This window comes from Perognathus longimembris, chromosome 10, assembly GCF_023159225.1.
Source record: "Perognathus longimembris pacificus isolate PPM17 chromosome 10, ASM2315922v1, whole genome shotgun sequence".
NCBI lineage: Eukaryota > Metazoa > Chordata > Mammalia > Rodentia > Heteromyidae > Perognathus > Perognathus longimembris.
In genome coordinates, this window is record NC_063170.1 from 22,903,024 (window position 1) to 22,927,044 (window position 24,021).

General features: G+C 39.5%; 1 protein-coding gene and 1 long non-coding RNA gene across 3 annotated transcripts in view; both read right to left on the reverse strand.

Annotated features, from left to right (window-relative positions):
• Positions 1-24,021, reverse strand: part of Fto (FTO alpha-ketoglutarate dependent dioxygenase) — a 390,959-nt gene that overhangs the window by 100,097 nt on the left and 266,841 nt on the right. The window lies entirely within an intron of this gene.
• LOC125358456 lies at positions 3,051-8,129 on the reverse strand. The gene is made up of 3 exons (XR_007212310.1): positions 7,280-8,129; positions 3,409-3,412; positions 3,051-3,061 (listed from the first exon to the last, which is right to left on the reverse strand). It is a non-coding gene; the product is annotated as an uncharacterized LOC125358456 (long non-coding RNA).

Below are 24,021 nucleotides of genomic sequence, written 5' to 3' on the forward strand. Positions count from 1 at the left end.
TTTGCCTCTGGCAATTTGCACAACTCAGGAAAAAATGAGTAGGAGTGCAGGAAGACATTTAATCCCTTCAGCATGTGCTTTATCTCCTGGTCATACAAATGGTTGTTGTTTTTTTGTTTTTTTAACTGTATTGGTCATACAAATGGGTACAAGGATAGATACATAATTCAGTCAGACTAAGAAAACCTAGTAAGCTGGGGCTTTTGAAACACATTTCATCTGCTACAAGACTTTTGTTTTTTATTTTATTTTATTTATTTATTTATTTTTGCCAGTCCTGGGGCTTGGACTCAGGGCCTGAGCACTGTCCCTGGCTTCTTTTTGCTCAAGGCTAGCACTCTACCACTTGAGCCACAGCGCCACTTCTGGCCGTTTTCTGTATATGTGGTGCTGGGGAATTGAACCCAGGGCCTCGTGTATAAGAGGCAAGTACTCTTGCCACTAGGCCATATTCCCAGCCCTGTTATAAGACTTTAGAGAGTCGATATGAACTTTGGAGCTACCACCATCTTGCATCAGAAAAACAGAGCTGACACTTATGGTAGCCACAAGGAATATATGAATGGAACCAACTAAGAAGCATCTAAAAGAAAAGGATGCAAGAAACATGTTTATACCTGGTTCAAATTATTCCTGAAGCAGGTCGGCTTTTAAATTCCACTAACAATAAACATTTTATTTTAGTCAATTTGAGTAAGACTTTCTGATGTTCTGAATTAGCAAGGATACTACCAGATACTCAGATTCAAAAGAGAGATTCTGGTATGTAGATTATGTGTACATTAGAGTTGTGCATTCTCCTAGAATATAGGAACAGTATTACAAAAGTCTTGATATCTGCACTAGAAACACCAGCAGAAGTCTAATATTTTACCCCTCTGGTAACCTCAAGTGCCTTTGCTTACTTTATCAGTCACCCCTCCTGCTCTTCTGTCTTCAGTTCATTTCTATTGTTTTCTTTTGCTACTCTACTGCTTTTCACCATTGCCATAAAAATATAGGCTTGACTCTACCCTCTCATGAACACCCTATTGCCCATGTTCTACTGTGCTACTTCCTTTCACAGCCCATTTTTCTGGGGACAGGCTCCAGCACACTCCAAACCTTCCTAATGTTCCTCTGCTGTAGCTGGGACCACAAAAGAGGGAGGAGAAAATCTGGTGGAGCCTCCTCTTGGACACTAAGAATCAATAGAAGAGAGTTAAGAATGCTGGGAATTCTTGCAGTAGTGAACAGAATTCAGTTTTATTTCACCTACTGTTTCCACTTGACCTCATACATACATACATCTACATATATATATATTATTGTAAAGGTGATGTACAGAGGAGTTACAGTTACATAAGTCAGGTAATGAGTACATTTCTTTTGGTACAGTGTCACCCTTTCCTTCTCCCAGCTTTTCCCTCCCTTCAACATAGTAGCTAGTGTGTATCACTGCTGCATTTGTTCACCTTTTGTCCCATCCTTTCTTCCCTCTCCCCCCAATCATCCCTAAAACAGACACATTTACAAATAAGAAAGACTCGATCCTCTTTTATTGTTCAGAAATTACTTATCTCCTTCACCCGGGGTGCTCAGAAGTACTTCTTGGGAATACGAAGTTATTCATTGTTCATTTCTCATTTAGTCACTTAAGAAATCATCCTAAAGTGTTTTTTACAACTGTCAAAATATAAGTGGTGCTGTGCCTTAAAGTAGTAGAGAGAGCTAGCTTTGAGCAAAATAATTCAGGGACAGAACCCAGGCACTGAGTTCAAGCCCTGCAAATGACAAGGGGGAAATAAAAAAGTCCCACAACTGTCAAAATATCGAGAATAATACATAAGCATATTTGTAGCTATCACCAACTTGGCCAAGCTTAACAGAAAGGACCAAATCAAACATGGTAAAATGTCTTCACATTTTAAGATTTACAGTTTCTAAATGATCTCTTGTGTCTCTTGGCCTTTTTGTGTCCCGTGTATACTTTCTCTTGATCCTGTGAACATTCCCAGATTCTTCTTGTTCTCCAGCCTATGCAGGGTTTCAGATCTTCATCTGAATTCCATTGGTGCCCTGAACACAAACTAGTCAAAAATGCACGCCCTCACACCTGGAGTTAATTGTCTTTCTCCCAGTACTCTCTCTGCTGGACCCCAAGTACTCCAGGGGAAGATGCCATCCTTTAGTTCTGTATCCTGCAACTGTGTGCAGCATTAGGAATAGAAAGAACAAGAATGCCAAGCTTCTTGAATGACCAGTGTTCCAGAGCTGCTCACTCAATAGAATGTGTATTACTTAAGTATTATGTTGCCATGACTTCCATACATTTCCCCATATATTTTATTTATGTTTCCTCTTAGAATACTGTCTGCCTATATTTTGATTTTTCCCAGTACAAGTAACTCCATCAGTTAAGCTGGGTTCTGTTTCAAGTAGCAGAAAACTGACTATCAAAAGCTTAAACCATCAGAAGTCTTATTGTTTATTGAACAACTGAAGTCTGGAGATAGGAGGTTTTAAGTTGGTCCTTGTGTTCTATCAATAAGAGTATATAACATGTTTATTCTCATTCTTGTCATTTCATGGCTCAAAGTTGGTGGCGAAAGCTCCATACTAAATCTTCTTACTAAGAGGACAGCCCCCAGAGGGTATAGAACAGAGTCCCTCTTACAGCATGAGACTAATGTTTTACCAGAGAAAACCTTCTCAGAAGACTGCTATAAGCCTTTGCCTTATGCCTCAATCAGTACTCCTCATGTGGGGAGCTAGGAAAGTGACACAGAGCAACAGGAAGGCCATGACTAGCCTAACCTAACAATGACTGCCCAGACTCATTACCCTAGGAAATCAAGCAGCCTTTGCTCAACAGCTGAACAAATCTAGATTCTCTGAGCATGGGCAAATAAGGCCCAAAGCCTGGCTGCTGGGCAGGTAACAGAGTACACCTGCCAGAACAACTTGGGTATGGTTGCCAGAGTAGCTGGCTGTGAAACCAAATGATCAAGTTTCCAGATCCATGTTTCTCACCACCGGTTTTGGTCAGGTCTTGGTGGTTCTGAGTTTAATGCTCACCTAGCTCTATTCTGAGGTATCCTCAGTGGTATCTCTGGTACTGACTGATAGTTTATAAGACAGCAAGAATCTTCCACCCAACTTCTTATGTCAGGCATTTCTTGGCATTATTAAAGCAAGAAACCATTTGTTGATGAATTCATTTGATAGCCACAGTGTCTCTTCCTCATGGCAATTTGGCACAACCCTGTCCCCAGAAAGCTCACTGGTGAGTAAGACAAACATACAAACATCTAAGCTTATTGTGCTATGTGTACTAATGAAGGTATGCAGACAGTGCCACCAACTAGGGAGGAGGGGCAATTTGCTGGAACAGATAGCTTCCAGATAGTGAAACAGATAACTTCCAACAGGGCTGTTGCATACAATTGCACAGGCTCTTTTCTACTCATGTACCTGATGAAGCCTTGAATTCTGAATCAACAAGGCCTCTTTCTCTCTTTCTCCTCTTTGAGGAAGAAACAGCTGAGCTGGAAGTAAAGAAAGTGTACAACTTGGGGAAACAGGATGAGGTGAAGAGGGAATCTGTGGAGAGAAAAACAACATGAGCAAAAGAAAGGTGACAGGGAGGTTCAGGGAACAGTATATACTCAGAATGGATTTACATGAAGAGAGAAGTGGGAAGGAAGTAGGTAGTAGAGGAAGAAGGAAGGGAGGCTGAAAGGCATGGGAGGTTTCTTCTTGTTTTTTTTAAAATCTGACTCTATCTTAGTCTGTAGCTGGCAATTGAGAGTCAATGAAAGTTTTTAAACACTGGAAGTAATTCTTTCCCTCAGAGATTGTGGAGGCCAATCCTATTTGCAAATTAAATAACTACTAAATTGTAACACTCTTAAATACTAAGCTTAATAAACACAAAGAGCTTATTATAATGTCAGAGAAATAACTGTCAACTGTGTTTCTAGTTTTTAAGAAACCATGATAAAATGAATCCCTGTATTTTGTTCCTCCATAAAACTGGACAGGTAGGGATATGGTCTGTAAATCCTACAATTATTGAAAGCACAAAGCATAGTTCAGTGTGTTATCACTTTTAAATAACACTTCACCAGATTCTGGTTCCCAAAACCACTTTGGGGAAAAAATGCTTTGCTATTTGACGTCATCCCATTTTCCATATAAAATGAAAAAAATAAAGGCTCATATTCAGAAATAGCAGGCTACAAAAGGAGGGTTGGAATACCTTAATAGCCTATGATGGAACCCCTCTAGTGCCTTGAGAGAAACAAAGAAATAAATTAAAATTTAAAAAAAAAACCTGAAATACACACAGTTGAGCTTAAAAGAGGTGGGCTGGCTTTCTCTAAATCCATTAATAATATAAATCACTGTATTTCATATTTGCCGTCATCCCTGAAAGTTCTCTTCTTAATTGCCCCATGGCATCATGTTTTATTTTAGCAAAGTTCAGATTTTACTGCCAGAGACTAATGGGCATAGAGTCCCTGAAGAACTTATTTTAAAACATCGACCAGTCAACCATAAAAGGGATATTAAAACAGCTACAGAGGCTAAATAAGAATTAAAAAGTATAGCCACTTATTTTTAAATTAGAATCCTCTTTCACATTTAGGAATATAATAAAATGTGTCATAAACTTTCTGCTCTCATTCCAAAGTATTGTTGTAAGAATCAGCGGTAACATAGACACAATCCTTCCACAGTTAAAAAAGCCCACATTAAAATCAAGCTCTGTTTTTAAGCATTAATAGAGGCATTTTAAAATCACAAATGATTACAGTATCATTTTATAAAAAAAAGAGAAGACACCTTGTGGGGATGGAAAATGAAAAGGAGAAGTAGGAGGAGGATCTAATGAACAAGGCTGTTAATAAATATGTAACAATGATGAGTCAAAATTCACAGGCTTCGTAGGGTCAAGTCCTAATATAGATCTCAATAGAACTTCCTGCCCCAAAAGAGCCCCCAAACCTGCACAGACGAGGTTGTATAAAAGACTGTTGTAAAATCTACCCTTCTGGATAGCTGCTGGTCTTGAATATTTTTCATGTTCACATAATATCATTTCCTGTATCAACATACTCTGTTCTTTTATACAGGTTTAGTATTGAAGACTAGAGAAGTCCTATCTCAGAGAGGAAATTAGCAGGGTGCAGGAAGGGAGGACAGGGAGTGGGAATATATTTCCTTGCCTTGACTCAAGTTCAACCTGAGAGGTGCCACTCAGATCTCTAATACTCCATTAAGTAGGTCATACTTCTTTCCTTTCATTTGGTGGCAGAGAGGAGGGTAGGAGCTGTTCTCCCAAGTGGAAAGGTGCACTCTGATAAGCCATGTAGGGCTCACTTACACACAGAACATGGAAGTGACTTCTCAAGCTTCTTTCTGAACTAGGGCACCAGGCACAAAGAGAAAGATGGCTTTTCCCAATAGAAGTGCTACCTAGCCAAATAGGACAGACACGGGATGTTTAGCAGAAAGGAATCATCTTTTAGTAAACACGATCTCTGAAAAGACCCGAAAACAGAGATCTTGGCAGAAATCCAGGTAGAAGTCCCAAAAAAACCAAAAACACAAAAGAAGTGGCCAGCTCAGGAGCAGGGCGGCAAAGAGGCCCATATGCCACTAGATTTCTGATTCTGCAGCACCTTCCGCTCCTCTGAACAGTTTTAAATAAAAGCATCTTGAACTGGTTTAGCTTCGTCCCCACCAGGCACATTTGTAAAGATAAAAAGAACAGGGTTGTTTTCCTTCCTCAGAAAGGGGGTGGAGAGGAGAAGACAGGAATGTTCAGCCTGGTCTGATGGAGGAGAGAAAACAAGAAGAGCCATGTACCATCTTATGTTCATGGTTAAAGTGATCAGGCCAGTCTGCGTGGAAGTTTGTAACTCTCCAAATGGTCCATTTAATCCATCCTGGTCACAGAGACAGTGGAAAGAAAAGGGGAGGGGTGTCCAGTGAAGTGGGTTTGTTTTTTTTTACCCCCAGCCTGCAGTTACTGTTAGCCACTAGCTTGTGTAAACATTCAGTAGCCCATGTGAACCTTATTTTAGAACAAAACAATTTGAGTTTTAAAGTGTCTGAATGGCTTTAGCTCAATCTGAGGATTTGCCTATTGAATCTGGAACTGCTCCCTTTCAACTCTGAATGAAGGAAGAATTATGAGACTGGAGCTATTCAATGAGAGCTATCTGTCCTGGCACTCAATCAAAGGGATTAGGATTTGGAAAGAAAAGCCTACAGGTGATCCTCCAGGAAGCATACCAAGCAGTTATCAAAAACATACAAGTTCAAAGCAGCTCAATTTTCATATGTTAAATGTACTTGGATGCAGCCCCAGGCTCCTTCCTAGGTAAAAAAAAAAAAATTGTGTTAAAGCTGTTTGTACTTGCATACTAGGCAGACAAGGGAATGAAAAAGCATGTGGGCCAACAGTGCTGGGTCCACTTCACCCTCATGGAACACAATGAATCAACTTTGTTCTCCGGGTAGAACATGATCTGGTACTGTATCCCCACGACTCCCACTATCATGGTGGGGAGTCATTTACCCCATCCATACACACAAGTAGTCACACTGAGCACCTTGCCAGTCAGCTGGACAATTAACTGTGTGTGCTAATCATGAGCTGTGTTGTTTTCCCAAGCACCATGATCTGGGCTTAGCAGTGTATTATCCACTTAATAAGCTAAACTTGGACTCACTGAAAGGGAGGAAAGTAAGCACACACACTGAGATCCAGGTTATTGCAGAGGGCACATTTTGGGTGGCCTTCGTGTAGTACCAAGTCATGAAGAAATACAATTGATCTGTCATGATAATTCTATAGGACATACACAAAAGGGTAACTCCTTCTGGTGTGCTTCAGGAATTCTGGAAAAACAAATATCTATTTTTATAGGAAGGAAGACAAGGAGTGGAAATGGAAATCTATTGTCCTTCATGAGAAATGTGTGTAAAGCATGTCAAGGCATGCCAGATGCTCTTAAGTGACCACAGAAGGGAAGAAAGGAGACAGTGTTTGCATCTACCATGTCCAACCTCTATGGGGGGAGGGGGTTTGAGTCTACATGACACAATCTGACACTGGTGAGAGGGCTCCAAGGGGCCTCCCATTGAGTAGGACACACTCCTCTAAGAAGCAGGAATCTGGTTTTTACTCACCTCTACAAGCCTGCCTTGTGTCCAACTTTGGAAAATGACACTGCTGACTCAGTCCTTCTCACCCTCATCTATAAAGTGGGTATAAAAGCCAACTCACCTACTGAACTGTATGTATGCTATGGAGCATGGTGCTAAGATCTCTATTGGTATTAACTTACTTCCAACAATACTATAAGTTACACAGTATTAAGATTATACCTGTTTTGTATCGAAGTAACTGGGGCTTAAATAACTGACTTGTTGAAAGCAACTAACAAATAAGCAAGTGGTATAGTACAAACAGTGACCCGGGACTGTATGTTCAGAGTCCATGTTCTTATTTGCTTTTACCTCCCTAACTACATGACTTTCCCAAGTCTGAGGTGCCTGTCCTTTAGATTAATACTATTATCCTACTAAGCTAGACTCTCCAGGACCCTCCTCAAACCCTTTTTCCCTTCCTACTCTTTACTGAGAGTCATCTGCCAAATCCCACCACCATACCTTTGCAACACCCTCCTCTTTCCTGCCTTATGCTCTCTCTTCAGGTGCCCAAGTTAAGACATTCACCATCTTTTGCCCTGCAATATGTCATCTCTTGCATTCCTTTCCTCTAAATCTCTGTTTATTTATCAGTCTGGGATGTCTCCTTTGCCTATCCCAATCTTTACCTCTTCTTTGGTGCCCAAGTCATAGCTACTTTCCCTTGATCTTGATCTTCCCTCCCATGTGTTCTCAGGGTACATAAACCAAATATTTAATTAGCATATATATTACCCGCCTTGACATTTAAATTATACATATCACTGTACTTCAGGCCCCTCACCTACTGACATAATGATATGTCTTATTTCTTTTTATTTTGGTGGCATCCAGGTCTTCTATTTTATTTTAATATCTTAAAATTTATTTCAGGTCAAAGACTTTGATGCAGATGAAAAAACCAACAGAAAATTTCTTTTAACAAAAGCAACAGGGGCTGGGAATATGGTCTAGTGGCAAGATTGCTTGCCTCGTATACATGAAGCCCTGGGTTCGATTCCCCAGCACCACATATATAGAAAATGGCCAGAAGTGTTACTGTGGCTCAAGTGGCAGAGAGCTAGCCTTGAGCAAAAAGAAGCCAGGACAGTGCTCAGGCCCTGAGTCCAAGCCCAGGACTGGCCAAAAACAAAACAAAACAAAACAGCTAGGGATGGTAGTACACAGCTATAATCCCAGATATGTAAAAGATAGAGCTAGAAGAGTAATGTGGTACAGGCCAGCCCAGGCAAAAGCAAGAGACCCTATCTGAAAAACAAACTCAAAGAAGGATTGGGTGGTGATTCAAGTGGCAGAATGCCTGCCTAGCAAGTGCAAGGCCTTGAATTCAAACCCTAGTACCATCAAAAGCAAAAAATTATAATAACTAAAATTACAACAATCCTAGTATTGGGGCTGGGAATATGGCCTAGTGGTAAAGGGCTTGCCTCATATACATGAAGCTCTGGGTTTGATTCCTCAGCACCACATATATAGATAGCGCCAGAAGTGGCGCTATGGCTCAAGTGGTAGAGTGGTAGCCTTGATCAAAAAGAAGCCAGAGACAGTGCTCAGGCCCTGACTTAAAGTCCCAGAACTGGCCAAAAAAATAAAAAAGAAACAATCGTAGTATTATATGGGCATAGCCAAAAATGGTGGGTAAAAATTTAGTCCTTGGTGTAGAATGCCAAGATGAATATATTACCACTGCTACATACTAGTTACATTTACTCGGGAAAGACTTTTCACCTTTTGGCTTCAAATTTCTTCACTCACAAAATAGGAATGACAATAGTTCCTGCCCTTTTATAAAGGCCTTAGTGAGATAGTTAGTAGTGAAGTGCTTAGGACAGTACTTGATACAAATAAGTGTTTGGTAAATGGCAGATATATCATCATATTCATAGGTTATTTCCTTTCTTTGCATTCTAAAGGACTAACTTCTTTTAACTGATAAGAAAGATAAGTATAGTCCATGCTCTCTCTTTCAGAATCAGAGAAGAAGAAGACCTAAAATGTTTGGTGCTGCAAGCATGGCTAGAATGTTTGCTTCAGAGCTCAGCTTGGGGCCCAAGTGTAAAACAGCAAAGCTATAGAGCTGGCTCCTCCAGGCTTCACATTGTCTTGGCACTGAGCAAGCAATTTAAAAGTACATTAAGTTATTTAACAGGTCACCAAGTAGCAGAAAGCTAAAAGTTTAACCATATTTACAAGAAAAAAATATATGAAAATATTTTTATTGATGTTATAAAAACCACCATTAAAAATGACTGCATTGAAAACCTAAACATGTATAGAATGAATGGGCAACTCTTAAAATGTTACTGGATTCCAGACAGTCCAAATTTTGTGTCTCGTTAGCAAATAAGATGAATGATTTTGTCTGCAATGATGTTTTATAAATCCTATTAACAGGCTATAAGGGAGGCAATGGTTCCCTAAGCAGGAAAATTAATTTTCTGAGTTCAATTCCCATTGTACATGCAAAAATGTGGAGTACCTTGGGGGTTTGTTGTTCATGTAGTTTTCAAACTAATACTCTAATATTACTCTCTAACAATTATATTTTGTAATTTTCAAAGTAGGTGTGCACTCATTATCCCTCTGGATCCTTATAATAAGCATACAAGGAGAACTGGGCAAGTATTATTACTCTTGGGTTTTTCTTTTTGGTTGTTCATTTTGTTTTAAATAATAGAGAAGGAAAGCACAGTGGACCAGCATCAATTTAAAGCATAGGTACAACTAGAAGATCAAGCTTCATGACACACACATGTAATCTCAACTACTCAGGAGGTAGAGGTAGAAGTCCTAGTCCTCGGTCACCCTGGCAAAGTGGGAGACCCTGCTTGCAAAACAAATGCAAAGCAAAAAGGCTAGGGGCAAAGCTCAAGTGCCTGCCTAGTAAACTTGATGTCCAGAGTTCTATCCCTAGTTCCATGAAAAAGAAAAAAGAAAGGAAGGAAGGAGAGAGAGGAGGAAGGAAGTAAAGGAGGGAGGAAGGGAGGAAGGAAAAGGAAAAAAAGAAAGAAAAGGAAGGAAGGAAGGAAGGAAGGAAGGAAGGAAGGAAGGAAGGAAGGAAGGAAGGAAGGAAAGAAGGAAGGAAAGAAAATGCTAGGCTAGAATCTTGGCTGCTCCCTGACTCTTTCCACCATCCAGGAGTTATAAGAAGTATGTTTATCTTGCTGAGATGGTTATTTCCTTGTGCACACAAACCCACTGGATGGGAAAGTTCTATTGTCATTTTAAACACTGTGTCCAATAAATTATAAAGCACTAGTTTGTTTTCTTACTTTATTTCTTTACTTTTCAAATCACAGAAGTGAAGTACTTTCACCACCACATATATAATAGCACAGTGCTTGGTATATACTGTCTTTATTTTAAGAGCAAGACAGACTCCAATGATTGGTGCAATTTTGTTTTTGCCTTTTCTTGCCAAAAAGAAAATATGGCTTTAATAGAAGTTTACATCTGCGTGGTATTACATGCATGTAAAACAGATGTAACCTAATTACATTTTCATTTAAATTGCTAAATAGCTACTTAAGTAAAAAAGCTAAAATAACATACAAACAACAGTTAGTATAATAACAAGTGTACTTAGAATTAAATGAAAAAGATCAAAGCTATAGCAGACAGAATTTGAGTTGGTCTTTCAAAGACAGAGTGACATACAACACAGTCTTCATTTACTCAGTAATTTAATGTCTCTTCAGCTCAGCCTAAAGACACTACTCAACTCGGCCTAGATGTAGGGAGGAAAATCCATAGCGTTTACATAAAGACTGAGTTTCTTGAGGATTAGACATACTCTACCAGAGATTATATAGCAAAACCCTAAATTGGAAATTAGAATTCCAGGGTAATACAATCAGTTTGATCATAGTTTTAAGTAGACCTGTCTAGGTTCAAATCAGAAATCAGCTTCCAACTCGGAGATCAGAGCTCCGTTTTGTATTTTTCTAGCAGAAGACAAGACTGCATGCCAGCAATTGCATATTCATGACTCATCTCTTCCTGTATGCCACACAAAGACTTGTCAGATAACCAGAGCATTTGGGAGGGTACTCAGCCCAGTCAGTGCCCAGTGAAGAGAATACAGGGTTAGTCCTCACAAAGGAGCAGGAGAAACACCAGGTTGCCTGTCAGATGGCTCAACTGGAAGCTAAAATCTTAAACAGTGAGCTCTGGACACATTCAAATCTCTTTAATTTAGACTTGTATGGTAACGTCCACTCCTACATTTTCCTTTCCTACTTCAAGTACATTTTTAACTAGAGTGAATTGTGGGCACTTGATGGTGGTAGTTTTGTTTTAAACAGAATGAGAAGAAAACTCAACTCCTAGAGAGTTAGAAAAACATCTATTACTAAATGCAAAGGATTCAGGGATACAACTTCAGGATACAAATACTCCCACTGTACTTTCTAAACTAGACCAGCCAGTTTTTCTGAATTTTGCTCAGAAGTATAAAAATAAAGGACTTAAGTCCAGTCATCCATTTTTGGATTGTGAGTTTAAAATGTTTTAAGAATTTTAGCATGCTATCACTGTATCTCATCTGAGTACCCTGTATACTGTATATACTGGTATTAGAACTTGGGAAGAGAAAGGGAATATCAAAACTGAGAGACAAAGGATAAAAAGACAAACGACTCCAAAAGCAATACTTACAAAACCATTTGGTATAAACCAACTGCACAACTCATGGGGGGCAGGGATGAAGGAGGAGGTAACAAATTATACAAGAAATGTACCCACTGGTTACGTATGAAAACTGTAACCCCTCTGTACATCACTTTGACAATAAATAATTATTCAGAAAAAAGAGAAGAAAAAATGAATTTTTAAAAACAAAGGTAATCGTCATTGCTAAAACTCAGTACTGTATTCCTCAAGCTGAGAGGGACGTAGGCAAATTTTTTTTTAATAGGATCAGATTATTTCCCAATACTCTCAACTTCAAAAAACATAAAAAGCTTCTAGTTAACTTGCTCACTTTGTTTAGTAGTCATCCTCTCCCTAGGAGGAAAAGAGTGAAAGATGGAGGGTTAGAGGTGGGAACTGGAAAATATCCTGGTCATCCAGGCCCACATTCGGTGTCAGCCTTGTCATTCCCTTTGTTAATGCTCCATCACACAATACTTTAATGGTAGAGGAAAGAAGAGACTGTCAATAAGCAAGCTGCCTATCAGTTCTTCTTTTACAAACATGTGGTCCTTGAATAAGACCTTATGTATTAAAACTTTAGGGGTTACGATTCACTTTTTTCACCCCCAAATTAGGTTGATTTCCTGCCTGAGGAATCTGAAAATTGCCTGATATACAACAACAATGAGATTTACTTGGGAAGAGAGTAGGAACCATACTTCAAGAACCTTCTATCTCTTACACAGTCCTAGACTGAGGCCTTTGGCATAGTCTCTTCAAAACTGGATGCTGTTCACTTTCTGCAAACAATATTTATACAGTTTCATAGTGTGTTGGGAACAGATTTGTAAAAGACAAGTGAAGGCGTGTCATGATTTTGTAACCAATTATTCCATTTGTATTTTATAAATGGGTCATAAATGTCATAGACTAATTGCAGCTCTTCCCCCTCTTCCCTCTAACCCCTCCCTACATACACTGGAACAACAGGCTGCCTTGTACCACTCTTGCCAGAGGCCAGGTATTAATGGCAGGTTTTAAACTAAACTTCACCTAGTTGGAGGGACATCAATGGCAGTGGAAGACACATTGTAATTTCTCTACCCACCACTGCTCCACTCTGCCCTGGAAAACACAGCTCCATCATTATTCTCTAGCTCAAGAAACTCAGTGCCAAGAAATAAGTGAAAGCACAGATAATAATCAAAGGAATTGAAACAATCAATACTAAAATAATCACATTACAATATCACTGACTTAGTCAAGGCCTTCACTTATGTACCTGATCATTATAAAAAGAATCATTACAAAATTACACAGTAAAGCAATGACTCAGTTTGATCAAGCATTTCCCTTCCCTTGATGCCAAGGAGCCTGGGAGAAGAAATGTGAGTACTGTCCTGCTCAGAATGTACATTAAAGAAAAACTGCATTCCACTAGCAGGCTGATTGAAGTGGGGAAGGGGGAGGGGGAGAATAATCACTTGGTGATGGTTTAAAAGTCAGAAAGAAAAGCAAAGGACAGGGTGGCTCTGTCCTATAAACTTTTCTGGAATTCCACTCTATTAGAAGTCAGCTTTAATGAAAGGTCTATGCCACTAAAAAGAAATAAGGATAGCAAGCCACCCTTAATTTCAAGGTGATTCTGTAATAATAGAGTTTAAAGCCATAGAACAATAATTGTTCGGATTGCATCAGGCTACAAAACATATTGAAAAATAGGAAAGTGTGGTCACAAAACTCATAGCTCTACTTAAATAAAGACTACCCTCCATGGGGCTGGGGATATGGCCTAGTGGCAAGAGTGCCTGCCTCGTATACATGAGGCCTTGGGTTCAATTCCCCAGCACCACATATACAGAAAACAGCCAGAAGAGGCACTGTGACTCAAGTGGCAGAGTGCTAGCCTTGAGCAAAAAGAAGCCAGGGACAGTGCTCAGGCCCTAAGTCCAAGCCACAGGGCTGGCCAAAAAAAAAAAAAGACTACCCTCCAAATAGATTTTCAGTGCTTTATGTCAGTTGTCAAAATGTTTACAAAAGCACATCTCATATAAAATCTGGACTACTGGGTTCTTAAGGAAAAAAGAATCTGAGCCGTTCCTAACAGTGGGTCCACATTCTATCATGGTAATGGTTGGGGCAACATGCCGCTGCCTGACCCCCCTTAGACAGACTAGAGTGTGCTTTGGAGTTCTTCCTTGTCTTCCCAGTTCCTTAATATATCACTCCTAGCCTGCTACAGTCACTGACATGACCTACTAGCTTCTGTTTGGTGTGTGTGAGTGTGTGTGTGTGTGTGTGTGTGTGTGTGTGTTGTGTGTGTGTTTATTAATTAATTGTCCAACAAAAATTTGTTTTCATTACTTGAAGGTAGAGAGGAAAAGTTTACAGTTTTAGAAACAGTAAATTCTGTGGAGCAATTGCGACAGTCCCCTGAATTTCACTTGAGAGTCAGTGTTTGAGCTGCAGAACAATGTTTGCCTTGCATCCTTTAGCTTGCCTGAAGACATCCTAGGCCTCTGAGCACCACTGAGTGGCTGACCACTGGGTCAGCCTCTCCTCTAAAGATTATCCAGTACCCTTGGGGTCTGGTGAGTTTTAAAGAAAAACTATGAAAATGAATTGTATTATTCTCTAAAGAAAAAAAAATTCTGGTCTTATTTATTCATATTTATTAACTCCAAAATTAAGTTTGCTAAAAAGTTGAACTGTCACACATACATTTCCAGCTTGACTCTTTTACACTTATGATGGATAAAACCATCACTTCACATTATATATTTTTTGTATAATGAGGACCACACAAAAAAACCAGAACTCTCAGGACCTTTGGAAATAAAAATAAATGTACATACTTTGCACTAGCTAGCAGTAATTATTTTACCATGTGAGGCTTAGGGTAGATAGTAATGTGCAATACCTTTAAACTTGGAGCCATCCCAAAATACAAACAGAAAAAAAAAAAAACCTACTGACCTCTGACCCTGTTTTGAAGCATCACTACCTGCTTGGGTAGTGTTTGCATGCTGAAATATTTATTTCCTTCATAAAAAAATCTATCTGAATATCCAATCTCTCAGCAGTAAAGAGTCTTATTTCCATGTTAGCAGAAGCCCTTAAGTAATTTGGGGCTATGATCTTAACACTACAAGCTTTACCCACTTAAAACTCTGCCAGCTTGAGCTGCATATTTTTCTCACCAACTCCTCATTTGCAAAACATAGCAGAGATTCAGGTGAAAGGTGAGGAAGTTTCAACAGCTGCAGAACCCAGTTAGGAAATAAAGTTTCCTGGGCACAGCTTCCAAGAGAGCAATATTTCTGAGCTTTCTGTCACTTGAAGTGATGAATCTCTACCGGTGGGGATGAGCAAGTTCTGGCAAGTGAGTATTACAGTGGTAGCTGGTGGGCCTGATATGGGAGAGAGTGAAGCGTCGCTGACTCCTAAAGACAGAATATTCCTCAAACACCATGAATAGTAACAGAGCATAAGAATACCGTCAAGGATTGTTAAAAGGGATGGCCTTGATCAAGATGCATTATATTTATAAACTGCTTTGTTAAATGGCGATTCCTTTGTATAAGTACTTAAAGGTAATTTTTTCAGGAAAGAATATCATCAAGGTTTCCTCATTTGTTCACTGTTTATGCCACAGGAGCAAAAGCCCTAATGGATAAGATGGTATTTGATTTATACCACAGAAAAAGAAAAACAGAGATCTCACATAAAATGTTTTGTATTAATTATATCAAATTTACAAATGTCCTGGGGTACAAATGGAGGCCAGCCTATTTCCAAAATATATACATACATATATACATACATACACATACCTACATACATACGATCATACATAAAAAGCACCAATTTAGTCAGACAAATGCAAAGAGGTATACTGAGGGTTGATGTGTCTTTCATTAAAGTTGTAACCCCCAACATTCACCCATAACAAGGTTTAAATTAACCCCAAATGGCTCTTCTATAATGCCTTTTGTTAACAGATATCAGTAAGCTGAGTCATCGCTCAATCTTGCTCTGAGGCCCAGGATGGAGATACTGAAATCAAATTCAAAATGTCTTTTATAAAGTAGGAAGGCTTCAGGTTTCCTTCATGCCTACTAGCACTGCCCACATCATAGATGGCTTTGCTTTGGGGGAATGATGATTTAGGGCAACACCAGGAAACACGGGCTCTTACTTCAGCTGTCATTAGAACTCCAGATTTAATAATGGCCCACTGGGCCTAAAGTACTGTGGAGAGCCCATGTGAGCTCTATGAGGCCACACTATGTTTAAGCTTATATATAACAACTGAGGAAATCTTGAAATTAGAATTCCACTGTAACCAAAAGTGAATCAGTTATGCTTCCCTGGGGTGGGAGATAATGTTACAATACAAAAATAAAATCATTGTGCATTGAATTATTTAAATTTGTGAGCTTCTCTTCTTAGGAACATTCTGTTTAGATTTGTTGATAATAAACTTAAATTCTAGAGGAAACGTATGTTCTCTACAGATTATACTATGATTGGCTTTGTAATGCCACCTTGGAATTACATACAGCTTTTGGGATCCTAGTCTACTTGGCAGGAGAGGTACTTCTGAAAGTTGTACATATTGTAAACTGGGACTCCAGCTGTCCTTGTTGCACATTTTGCCAAATAAGAATGATTTTCCTTATGACATGGTTCCCCAGTTAGAAGAGGGGATGGTACACTGGATTTCAGCCACTTTTGCCCACAAACCATACCACTTCTGCAGGGTATAACCAGTTTACTAGGTACTCAACATGAAAAATGTATCAGCAAGTCTGTTTTCAGCCACTCATTCTGGTTTCCAGGTGATGTGGGGTTACTAGAAAAACCAGCAGGGAAGTTTGGCCTATACAGTTTACAGATGGAAGGATAAGCTGATAAAACAAAACCTGTCTGACAACAAAATGGGGGCAAGAGGATACCAAAGAATAAGGAAGTAAAAAGAACAAAAGAATGCGAAAAGAAGAATAAAACAATACATCTTTGGCATGGCAATCTTACAGGAAACCAAAGGAGACCCACCATTCAGAAAGCCATCTAATTCTTTAAGCCAAGCTCTGCAATGAGGAAGAAGGCCCAAGATGGCAAGCATGGGATAAACTTCTGCATTCTCTGTGGCATGTCTATTCCACTGGCTCTCTTTCTTGGCAAATCAGCGATGAAGTACATCTTTTTCTGACTTGGACCTATTAGTTCAACTGTTCAAATGGCTGTACAGGTAGCCAAAGTCAGCCACACAATCTTACCAGAAAGCAGAGGATAATTCACAAATTTCACAATTGCTTGGTAAAATGGCCCCAACAACATCAAGGAAGAAGAATGTGAGATAAATCAAAGGATTCTACAGCCAGAAACATTTAGGAGGCATAACGAAAGCACAACCATGTATATTCTCCTTCAAGCTGAACCAGTTCTTCTTGACTTCAGGGTGGGACTAGTTCTGTCTGACTTTGACTCACAAAGAGCAGGCATGGAGATGAGCTCAGCAAGCCTAGTTTTTTCTGGGCCATGAAGATCCCTGAGTGTGTAATCTGGCAGGATCATAAACTGAGAAGTAAGGTTTCCAGATGTAGAGATCAGATTTAGGAGCAAATGAGTCTTGGTTCCCAGGGAAAAAGCAAACAGAAGGCCTCCCAGGAAGGGCACAGCTTAGAGAAGCCTTCAAGAGTAATCATAGGAATTACCAAACTGACCAGTACTTGTTCAATATGAGTTGTGATTTAGGAAAACAGAGTTAGTAGAAGTATGCTAGGTGCACAAAATTTTCTAGTTTAGTGCCGATCTCCAAACTTGGCCTTTCTACCCCAAAACTAAGTGTAACTGTAAATAATGTACTAATACCTGCTGCCTGCATTTACTAAGAATGGTATCTAAACCACAAAAGGGGAAGAGGAGTAGAAATCAAGAAAATTAACATATACAAACACAATCATAATAAACATGCAAAATATTCAATCACCGTAACAACTAAGAAAGGAAATGAACTGAGTGCTAGTGGCTCATGTCTATAATCCTGAGTTATCAGGAAGCTGAGAGCAGAAGGATTGAGGTTTGAGGCCTGTCTGGGCAGAAAAGTCAGAAAGACAATGAAATAAGGATACTGGAGCTTACTAGCACCATTTTGGCAACATGGTAGATGATAGGGAATTGGGTCTTGTTAGTGGATGAAGGTGAAGTCCCACCCCAGGTGATGGGCATGCCTGAATTCTTAGAGGCAGGGATAGGACTTGGATAACAGGTTCCTGGACCTGCCAGTCCTGTGCCATGAACTCCTGACAGTAATGAGCTCCTTGTGACCCTGTCCCTTGACCTTGATCCCAGACCAGCTCAGCTGCCACTTTGTACCATGTCTCATGTCTTCTGATTCCTCAGGTCACCATGGTTTCCCACTTCAGCTCTTCATTGGAGTTGATCTGGTTTGGGGGGATTGTTTTTCTGTTCTTTCTTTGCTTTACTCCCCTCACAGCTCAGTTTTCTAACAGTGTAAGTGTATTTGAGGTTGCAAGTCTTTGAGACAGGAGTCATTGCAGTTGCTGTTTTCTAATAAAAGACTCTAGATTCAACCTCTCAAAACATGGCTTCTCGTTTGGCACTGGTGGCTCATGCCTATAATCCTAGCTACTTAGGAGGCTGAGATCTGAGGATTGTGGTTCAAAGCCAGCCCAGGCAGGAAAAGCTGTAAGACCCTTATTTCCAATTAACCACCAGAAAACCAAAAGGGTGCTGTGGCTCAAAGTGATAGAGTGCTAGCCTTCAGCTGAAGAGCTCAGGGACAGCACTTAGGCCCAGAGTTCAAGCCCCACAACTGACAAAAAAAAAAAGAAAAGGTGGTTTCTCTGTGTCTTACAAACAATTTCTGGTATAACAACGCTCCCTCAAAAATAACCAGCAAAAAACAGGGTTGGAGATGGGTGATGTGGCTCAGATTGGAGAGTACCCATGCAGCAAGTGAAATGACATTCTGAATTCAAATTCTACCACAGTCAAGGCGGGGCGGAGGGGACAAAATTAAGAAAACAGCCAAGTACAATAAGTGAACTTATGTATAGGGAATGTGAACAGGCAATCTGAGAAAAAAATTAAAATGTTTAATGAAGATGTGAAAAGATCTACTCACTGACAATCAGAAATGTGCAAATTAAAATTACACATAGCATTTTCACCTATCCAAATAGAAAATATGAAATTAATCAATTTATGCCACTTCATGACAGTTGATGAGAATTACTTTGTAGTATGTGTGTGTGTGCGTGTGTGTGATTGTGACAGTCTTGGGGCTGGAACTCAGGGCCTGGTTCTGTACCTGAGCTTTTTTGCTCAAGGCTAGCTCTTTATCACTTGAGCAACAGCTCCAGCACTTCAAGTGCTTAAGTGCTTAAATGGAGATAAGAGCCTCATACACTTTCCCACTTAGGCTGGCTTTGGACCATGATCTTCATATCTTTGCCTCCTAAATAGCTAGGATTACAGGAGTGAGCCCCAAGTACCCACCAATTAGTTTTCTTTTTTTTTTTTTTTTTTTTTTTTTTTTTTTTGCTCAAGGCTAGCACTCTGCCACTTGAGCCACAGCACCACTTCTGGCCATTTTCTATATATATGGTGCTGGGGAATCGAACCCAGGGCTTCATGTATACGAGGCAAGCACTCTTGCCACTAGGCCATATTCTCAGCCTTTAGTTTTGTTTTTTAAGAGAGGTTTTGGGCAGCAAAAATTTAAATGTGAAGATGTTAATTTATTAATACCATTTGGAGAGGACTATCCTAGGGAATTAGCCCACATATAAGAAGAAACATGATAAAGGGCACTCATTACAATATGGTTTGTAGTAACAAAGAGGGAGAAAAAAATTAAAAAAATCATTCAAAACAAGGTAATGCATAAAGTAGGATGTGATTATCATCTATACTATGGGATATCTAATCAAAAGAAACTAATTAGACTTTTATGTATTAACATGCTAAGCTTCCTAGAACTCTTTGTTTATCCAGTTTAGAGTAAATAAATGCAAATGAAGTTGAAGAGTTACAGGAATTATACCATTTTTATATTTTAAAAAAGAGCAAAATGGAAACATGAAATACATGAGAAAAGGAAGAAATAGGACATTGCATGGGAAATGAGAAAATAAAAAGAAATGCTATATGTGTTCTAGTGGTCCATATATAACTGTGTGCAGATGCTGAAGAGGAAGATCTGAGAGCTGACAGGGCAAGCTAATTTCATCACTTTCTGTTGCAGAGGAGCACTGTATGTGAGGGAAAAGCAGAGAGTTTTGCTTTGCTAAAGAAGTTCAGAGCACTGATAGGGAACAAAGACTGGAGGAAGACAGCCTGCCTCTGACAGGTATTTAGTCAATCAGGGCCTCAGCATTCTATCTAGGGGGTAAGAATAATACTGACACATAGGGTCGGTATAATTGGTAAATGAATTGATATCTACAAAGCACATGTCTGGCATATAGTAAGCATAATATAAATGTTAGGTGTAAGTCATCCATATAGTGTAGATTATTAATTTTAAACAGTTCAGTTTATTGTTAATCTTCTCTTGATTGGTGTGTGTGTGTGTGTGTGTGTGTGTGTGTGTGTGTGTGCATGTGTGTGTGCATGTGTGTGTACTGGTTTGGGGGCTTGAACTCAGGGCCTGGGTTCCCTTACCTTTTTGCTCAAGGTTCCATCTCTACAACTTGAGCTACAGCTTTATTTCCAGTATTTGTTTGGTAAACTGGACACAAAAGTTTTCACTGATCTTCCTGTCCTGGCTGGCTTTGAACCAAGATCCTCAGATCTCAGCCTTCCAAGCAGCTAGGATTATAGGCATGAGCCACCAGTACCTGACTTGTCTTGATTTTTTAAAATATGTTTTTTGTAAGGCTATAAAGCAGGGGTGATGAAGGTTAAAATTGGTAGGGTAGAAAGAGGCTGGAAGGAGTTACTACGTATAGACAAATTGAATATTTTCAATATCTGAATATGGAAAAAATCTTTGGGGAAGAAAACTAATATTTATAATTGTGCCAAGTAAAACCTGAAGCATGATTTCAAAGATCTACTAGTGTAGCTTTCCATATAAATACACCATGCTAATTCTAATAGTCCGTAATGACAATAATTACATCCAATTTGAAATTTTGAAGATGTTAAGGAACTAATACATAAATTAGCATAAAATAAACAGCAAAACTTCCTTAGACAAAGTATGATATATTGCTTTATATTCAATTAAAAGCAAGTTTTAAATATAACACTCTTACGTTTTGAACACAGCTTTAAAAAGTTACAAAGCTGGGCACTAGTGGCTCATACCTGTAATCCTAGCTACTGAGGAGGCTGAGCTCTGAGGTTCCTAGTTCAAAGCCAGCTTGAGCAGGAAAGTCTGTAAGACTCTAATCTCCAATAAACTACCAACACTGGAAGTAGCACTGTGGCTTAAGTGGTAGAAGGCTTAAGAGCTTAAGAGCTCAGAGACAGCTCCCAGGCCCAGAGTTCAAGCCCCATGACAGACTAAAAAAAAAAAAAAAGTTACAATATTTGAAATCAAATTAAGAAAACCTTATCAGGGGCTGGGAATATGGCCTAGTGGCAAGAGTGCTTGTCTCCTATAATGAAGCCCTAGGTTCGATTCCCCACCACCACATATATAGAAAACGACCAGAAGTGGCACTGTGGCTCAAGTGGCAGAGTGCTAGCCTTGAGCAAAAAGAAGCCAGGGACAGTGCTCAGGCCCTGAGTCCAAGCCTGGGACTGGCAAAAAAACCAAACCCAAACAAAACAAAACAAAACAAAAAACCACAATGTGTTTGATTACCAAGATGCTAGATAAATAAAAATTTTAAAAAAACATAAAAAAGAAAAAATAAATATAAAAATTAAAAAAAAGAAGATCAAGAGTTCAAGGCCAGGCTGAGCTATATAGTGAGACCCTACTCTATATCAATAAACAAAAACAAAACAAAAGCAACCTTTATACTTAAAAAATGTGACATGGGCATTAGTTTTACTTCTTGATGGTAGTGCTATCTATTTTTAAATGTGCTCCACATAAAAACTAAAGTACAACATCCTCATCTGAAGTCAATTTAGAAATGGAAAGATAAATCTGTGTATTAAATACACAAGTAACTCAAAGAGAATAGAGATTCCTAGGAAACGTTTCTATAAATAGTTTGACATTATTCCACAATCGTCTCTGCATATCTTGTAATGGAAACATTGCTATGGGTGATTGAAGAAATAAGCAACTTTGACATTTCTGGATGTAACTTGAGGAGATTACTTCATCATAAAGGATTGGTATAGAATATCCTAACCAACAACTCAATATCAAAACTCTCCTTGCAACTCTAAAACAGTGCAGAATGACATTTAAGATAATCCATTTATCACCATCCAATACAGGCTGCTTGTTCACAAAATGTCAGTGACAAGACTGGAGGCTTCCCATTTGCAGGCAGTCAGTGCAAGTGACAAGGAATCTTTAATGTAGCATCAACTTCATTTCCCTATATGCTACTGCTGTACCATGAGCTTGAGTTCCCTGAGTTTTGGCAATTGCTATGAACAATGAAATGTCTTCTCTTTTTCCCAGACACAACAGAACCATTTCCCCCTGAGGAAAGAGAATGAAATGCCTGCATGACACGTGCAAAAAAGTAATTTACTCATGGTAAATTCGTGATGGTTTTACTAGCTAACTTTAAAAGGCTTATTCTCGAGATCTGCATAGTAATCTTAAAAATGCAAATAATTCTTTGTAGTAGTCATTCTAAAGCTAATAGGGACTTGTACTGATATGCTACTTATTCATATTCCCATGTGTTTTGTGTTTTTTTTTTGGCCAGTTCTGGGGCTTGGGACTCAGTGCCTGAGCTCTGTCCCTGGCTTCTTTTTGCTCAAGACTAGCACTCTGCCACTTGAGCCACAGCGCCACTTCTGGCCATTTTCTGTATATGTGGTGCTGGGGAATTGAACCCAGGGCCTCATGTATACGAGGCAAGCACTCTTGCCACTAGGCCATATCCCCAGCCCTCCCATGTGGTTTTGAACAAGGTAGATATGTTTCATGGACCTTGTAAGATTAGCCAGAAATCAACATTTTACATGTAAGAAAAGCTGAGTTGCAGGAAGTTTAATGTTTTTTCCTAAGGTCACACATACCAAGCTCAAACCATTCACTATTTGAAGCTGAAAGGATCCTTAAAAGTCAAATTAAGAAGCCCCTAGATTAGAGGTAACAAGTAGGGCCCAAAAGCTTATAAAGCCTTAGATTTTATATAAAATATGCAAAATTCTAGCTTTTCTGGAAAATGTAGCAACACTAGGCCCACATACGGAGATCCACCGGCTGGAATTAATGCTACTTTAGGTTTAATATGTGCTCTGCGGTTTACTACCTGGTCCATTTCATTTGTTTACATTTGTTTTACATATGGCAAAGTGGATAGATCTTCAGTAGAAATTCAAAGTAATCTAAAAAAATCTATATGATTATGAATCAAGATATGCACTTTCTTTCATTCCCTTCCCAAACTCCTCTCATTCCACTGCTACACACTTCCTATTCCTTTCTTTTGCTTTCTCATTCATTTTGTTAGCTGCCCTTGGCTTTTGAACTCAAAATTACTGGCTTGGTCAAATCATTCCACATCACAAACAGTACAACTGAATCCTTGGGAAAGGCAGGGCCTGAGGTAGAAGCCAGGTTTCCTACTTTGGACCTAACGGTTAGTTTGGGGGATCTCAAAAACTAAGATACAGGGGCTGGGGATATAGCCTAGTGGCAAGAGTGCCTGCCTCGGATACACAAGGCCCTAGGTTCGATTCCCCAGCACCACATATACAGAAAACGGCCAGAAGCGGCGCTGTGGCTCAAGTGGCAGAGTGCTAGCCTTGAGCGGGAAGAAGCCAGGGACAGTGCTCAGGCCCGGAGTCCAAGGCCCAGGACTGGCCAAAAAAACAAAAACAAAACACCTGACAATTTTGGGGCTGGGGATATAGCCTAGTGGCAAGAGTGCCTGCCTCAGATACACGAGGCCCTAGGTTCGATTCCCCAGCACCACATATACAGAAAAAACGGCCAGAAGCGGCGCTGTGGCTCATGTGGCAGAGTGCTAGCCTTGAGCAGGAAGAAGCCAGGGACAGTGTTCAGGC